The following is a 6,000-nucleotide window of genomic DNA, read 5'->3' as shown; positions in this document are numbered from 1 at the left end:
CTCAACAATAATAACATAATTGGATCATATAACTTTCCCTCAACATGCAACAAAGAGTCACTCCAAAGTCACTAATAGCAGAGAACAAACGAAGAGATTATGGTAGGGTACAAAACCACTGTTGGGGAACGTAGTAATTTCAAAAAAATTCCTACGCACACGCAAGATCATGGTGATGCATAGCAACGAGGGGAGAGCGTGATCTACATACCTTGTAGATCGACAACGGAAGCGTTTGGTTGATGTAGTCGTACGTCTTCACGGCCCGACCGATCAAGCACCGAAACTACGGCAGCTCCGAGTTTTAGCACACGTTCAGCTCGATAACGATCCCCGGACTCCGATCCAGCAAAGTTTCGGGGAATAGTTCCGTCAGCACGACGGCGTGGTGACGATCTTGATGTACTACTGCTGCAGGGCTTCGCCTAAGCACCGCTACAATATTATCGAGGACTATGGTGGCTGGGGGCGCCGCACACGGCTAAGAGTAAGATCACGTGGATCAACTGTGTCCCTCTGGGGTGCCCCTGCCTCCGTATATAAAGGACCAAGAGGGGGAGGCCGGCCGGCCACATATGGCGCGCCAGGAGGAGTCCTACTCCCTCCAGGAGTAGGACTTCTCCCCCAATCCTAGTTGGAATAGGACTCGCGAGGTGGGAAAAGAGAGAGAGAAGGAAGAGGGCGCCGGCCCCCTCTCTCCTTGTCCTATTCGGACTAGGGGGGAGGGGCGCGCGGCCCAGCCCTAGCTGCCTCTCCTCTTCTTCCACTAAGGCCCATTAAGGCCCATGTACCTCCCGGGGGGTTCCGGTAACCTCCCGGTACTCCGGTAAAATCCCGATTTCACCCGGAACACTTCCGATATCCAAATGTAGGCTTCCAATATATCAATCTTTATGTCTCGACCATTTCAAGACTCCTCGTCATGTCCGTGATCACATCCGGGACTCCGAACAAACTTCGGTACATCAAAATGCATAAACTCATAATATAACTGTCATCGTAACCTTAAGCGTGCGGACCCTACGGGTTCGAGAACAATGTAGACATGACCGAGACATGTCTCCGGTCAATAACCAATAGCGGAACCTGGATGCTCATATTGGCTCCTACATATTCTATGAAGATCTTTATCGGTCAGACCGCATAACAACATACGTTGTTCCCTTTGTCATCGGTATGTTACTTGCCCGAGATTCGATCGTCGGTATTCCAATACCTAGTTCAATCTCGTTGCCGGCAAGTCTCTTTACTCGTTCTGTAATACATCATCCCGCAACTAACTCATTAGTTGCAATGCTTGCAAGGCTTTAAGTGATGTGCATTACCGAGAGGGCCCAGAGATACCTCTCCGACAATCGGAGCGACAAATCCTAATCTCGAAATACGCCAACCCAACATCTACCTTTGGAGACACCTGTAGAGATCCTTTATAATCACCCAGTTACGTTGTGACGTTTGGTAGCACACAAAGTGATCCTCTGGCAAACGGGAGTTGCATAATCTCATAGTCATAGGAACATGTATAAGTCATGAAGAAAGCAATAGCAACATACTAAACGATCGGGTGCTAAGCTAATGGAATGGGTCATGTCAATCAGATCATTCACTTAATGATGTGATCCCGTTAATCAAATAACAACTCTTTGTTCATGGTTAGGAAACATAACCATCTTTGATTAACGAGCTAGTCAAGTAGAGGCATACTAGTGACACTTTGTTTGTCTATGTATTCACACATGTATTATGTTTCCGGTTAATACAATTATAGCATGAATAATAAACTTTTATCATGATATAAGGAAATAAATAATAACTTTATTATTGCCTCTAGGGCATATTTCCTTCAGTCTCCCACTTGCACTAGAGTCAATAATCTAGCTTACACAGTAATGATTCTAACACCCATGGAGCCTTGGTGCTGATCATGTTTTGCTCGTGGAAGAGGCTTAGTCAACGGGTCAGCAACATTCAGATCCGTATGTATCTTGCAAATCTCTATGTCTCCCACCTGGACTAGATCCCGGATGGAATTGAAGCGTCTCTTGATGTGCTTGGTTCTCTTGTGAAATCTGGATTCCTTTGCCAAGGCAATTGCACCAGTATTGTCACAAAAGATTTTCATTGGACCCGATGCACTAGGTATGACACCTAGATCGGATATGAACTCCTTCATCCAGACTCCTTCATTTGCTGCTTCCGAAGCAGCTATGTACTCCGCTTCACATGTAGACCCCGTTACAACGCTTTGTTTAGAACTGCACCAACTGACAGCTCCACCGTTTAATGTAAACACGTATCCGGTTTGCGATTTAGAATCGTCCGGATCAGTGTCAAAGCTTGCATCAACGTAACCTTTTACGATGAGCTCTTTGTCACCTCCATATATGAGAAACATATCCTTAGTCCTTTTCAAGTATTTCAGGATGTTCTTGACCGCTGTCCAGTGATCCACTCCTAGATTACTTTGGTACCTCCCTGCTAAACTTATAGCAAGGCACACATCAGGTCTGGTACACAGCATTGCATACATGATAGATCCTGAAGCATAGGGAACGTCTTTCATTTTCTCTCTATCTTCTGTGGTGGTCGGACATTGAGTCTTACTCAACTTCACACCTTTTAACACAGGCAAGAACCCTTTCTTTGCTTGATCCATCTTGAACTTCTTCAAAACTTTGTCAAGGTATGTGCTTTGTGAAAGTCCAATTAAGCGTCTTGATCTATCTCTATAGATCTTAATGCCTAATATGTAAGCAGCTTCACCGAGGTCTTTCATTGAAAAACTCTTATTCAAGTATCCCTTTATGCTATCCAGAAATTCTATATTATTTCCAATTAGTAATATGTCATCTACATATAATATCAGAAATGCTATAGAGCTCCCACTCACTTTCTTGTAAATACAGGCTTCTCCAAAAGTCTGTATAAAACCAAATGCTTTGATCACACTATCAAAGCGTTTATTCCAACTCCGAGAGGCTTGCACCAGTCCATAAATGGATCGCTGGAGCTTGCACACTTTGTTAGCTCCCTTTGGATCGACAAAACCTTCTGGTTGTATCATATACAACTCTTCTTCCAGAAATCCATTCAGGAATGCAGTTTTGACATCCATCTGCCAAATTTCATAATCATAAAATGCGGCAATTGCTAACATGATTTGGACAGACTTAAGCATCGCTACGGGTGAGAAGGTCTCATCGTAGTCAATCCCTTGAACTTGCCAAAACCCTTTTGCGACAAGTCGAGCTTTGTAGACAGTAATATTACCGTCAGCGTCAGTCTTCTTCTTGAAGATCCATTTATTCTCAATTGCTTGCCGACCATCGGGCAAGTCAACCAAAGTCCATACTTTGTTCTCATACATGGATCCCATCTCAGATTTCATGGCTTCAAGCCACTTTGCGGAACCTGGGCTCACCATCGCTTCTTCATAGTTCGTAGGTTCATCATGATCTAGTAGCATGACTTCCAGAACGGGATTACCGTACCACTCTGGCGCGGATCTTATTCTGGTTGATCTACGAGGTTCAGTAGTATCTTGTTCTGAAGTTTCATGATCATCATCATTAGCTTCCTCACTAAGTGGTGTAGGTGTCACAGAAACAATTTTCTGTGATGTACTACTTTCCAATAAGGGAGCAGGTACAGTTACCTCGTCAAGTTCTACTTTCCTCCCACTCACTTCTTTCGAGAGAAAATCCTTCTCTAGAAAGTTTCCGAACTTAGCAACAAAAGTCTTGCCTTCGGATCTGTGATAGAAGGTGTATCCAATAGTCTCCTTTGGATATCCTATGAAGACACATTTCTCCGATTTGGGTTCGAGCTTATCAGGTTGAAGCTTTTTCACATAAGCATCGCAGCCCCAAACTTTCAGAAACGACAACTTTGGTTTCTTGCCAAACCACAGTTCATAAGGCGTCGTCTCAATAGATTTTGATGGTGCCCTATTTAACGTGAATGCGGCCGTCTCTAGAGCGTATCCCCAAAACGATAGCGGTAAATCAGTAAGAGACATCATAGATCGCACCATATCTAGTAAAGTACGATTACGACGTTCGGACACACCATTACGCTGTGGTGTTCCGGGTGGCGTGAGTTGCGAAACTATTCCACAATTTTTCAAATGTACACCAAACTCGTAACTCAAATATTATCCTCAATGATTAGATCGTAGAAACTTTATTTTCTTGTTACGATGATTTTCAACTTCACTCTGAAATTCTTTGAACTTTTCAAATGTTTCAGACTTATGTTTCATTAAGTAGATATACCCATATCTGCTTAAGTCATCTGTGAAGGTGAGAAAATAACAATATCCGCCACGAGCCTCAATATTCATCGGACCACATACATCTGTATGTATGATTTCCAACAAATCTGTTGCTCTCTCCATAGTACCGGAGAACGGTGTTTTAGTCATCTTGCCCATGAGGCACGGTTCGCAAGTACCAAGTGATTCATATTCAAGTGGTTCCAAAAGTCCATCAGTATGGAGTTTCTTCATGCGCTTTACACCGATATGACCTAAACGGCAGTGCCACAAATAAGTTGCACTATCATTATCAACTCTGCATCTTTTGGCTTCAACATTATGAATATGTGTGTTACTACTATCGAGATTCAATAAAAATAGACCACTCTTCAAGGGTGCATGACCATAAAAGATATTACTCATATAAATAGAACAACCATTATTCTCTGATTTAAATGAATAACCGTCTCGCATCAAACAAGATCCAGATATAATGTTCATGCTTAACGCTGGCACCAAATAACAATTATTTAGGTCTAATATTAATCCCGAAGGTAGATGTAGAGGTAGCGTGCCGACTGTGATCACATCGACTTTGGAACCGTTTCCCACGCGCATCGTCACCTCGTCCTTAGCCAATCTTCGCTTAATCCGTAGTCCCTGTTTCGAGTTGCAAATATTAGCAACAGAACCAGTATCAAATACCCAGGTGCTACTGCGAGCATTAGTAAGGTACACATCAATAACATGTATATCACATATACCTTTGTTCACCTTGCCATCCTTCTTATCCGCCAAATACTTGGGGCAGTTCCGCTTCCAGTGACCAGTCTGCTTGCAATAGAAACACTCAGTTTCAGGCTTAGGTCCAGGTTTGGGTTTCTTCTCTTGAGTAGCAACTTGCTTGCCGTTCTTTTTGAAGTTCCCCTTCTTCTTCCCTTTGCCCTTTTTCTTGAAACTAGTGGTCTTGTTGACCATCAACACTTGATGCTTCTTCTTGATTTCTACCTCCGCAGCTTTCAGCATTGCGAAGAGCTCAGAAATAGTCTTATTCATCCCTTGCATATTATAGTTCATCACGAAGCTCTTGTAGCTTGGTGGCAGTGATTGGAGAATTCTGTCAATGACGCAATCATCTGGAAGATTAACTCCCAATTGAATCAAGTGATTATTATACCCAGACATTTTGAGTATATGCTCACTGACAGAACTGTTCTCCTCCATCTTGCAGCTATAGAACTTATTGGAGACTTCATATCTCTCAATCCGGGCATTTGCTTGAAATATTAACTTCAACTCCTGGAACATCTCATATGCTCCATGACGTTCAAAACGTCGTTGAAGTCCCGATTCTAAGCCGTAAAGCATGGCACACTGAACTATCGAGTAGTCATCATCTTTGCTCTGCCAGACGTTCATAACATTCGGCGTTGCTCCAGCAGCAGGCCTGGCACCCAGCGGTGCTTCCAGGACATAATTCTTCTGTGCAGCAATGAGGATAATCCTCAAGTTACGGACCCAGTCTGTGTAATTGCTACCATCATCTTTCAACTTTGCTTTCTCAAGGAACGCATTAAAATTCAACGGAACAACAGCACGAGCCATCTATCTACAAACAAGCATAAACAAGCAAGATACTTATCAGGTACTAAGTTTCATGATAAATTTAAGTTCAGTTAATTTACTTAAAGAACTCCCACTTAGATAGACATCCCTCTAATCCTCTAAGTGATTACGTGATCCAA

This window comes from Triticum urartu, chromosome 1A (genome assembly GCF_056163025.1).
Source record: "Triticum urartu cultivar PI428250 chromosome 1A, HENAU_Tu73, whole genome shotgun sequence".
NCBI classification, from domain to species: domain Eukaryota; kingdom Viridiplantae; phylum Streptophyta; class Magnoliopsida; order Poales; family Poaceae; genus Triticum; species Triticum urartu.
The sequence above is the reverse complement of the archived record's forward strand: the minus strand, read 5'-3'. Positions refer to the sequence as shown.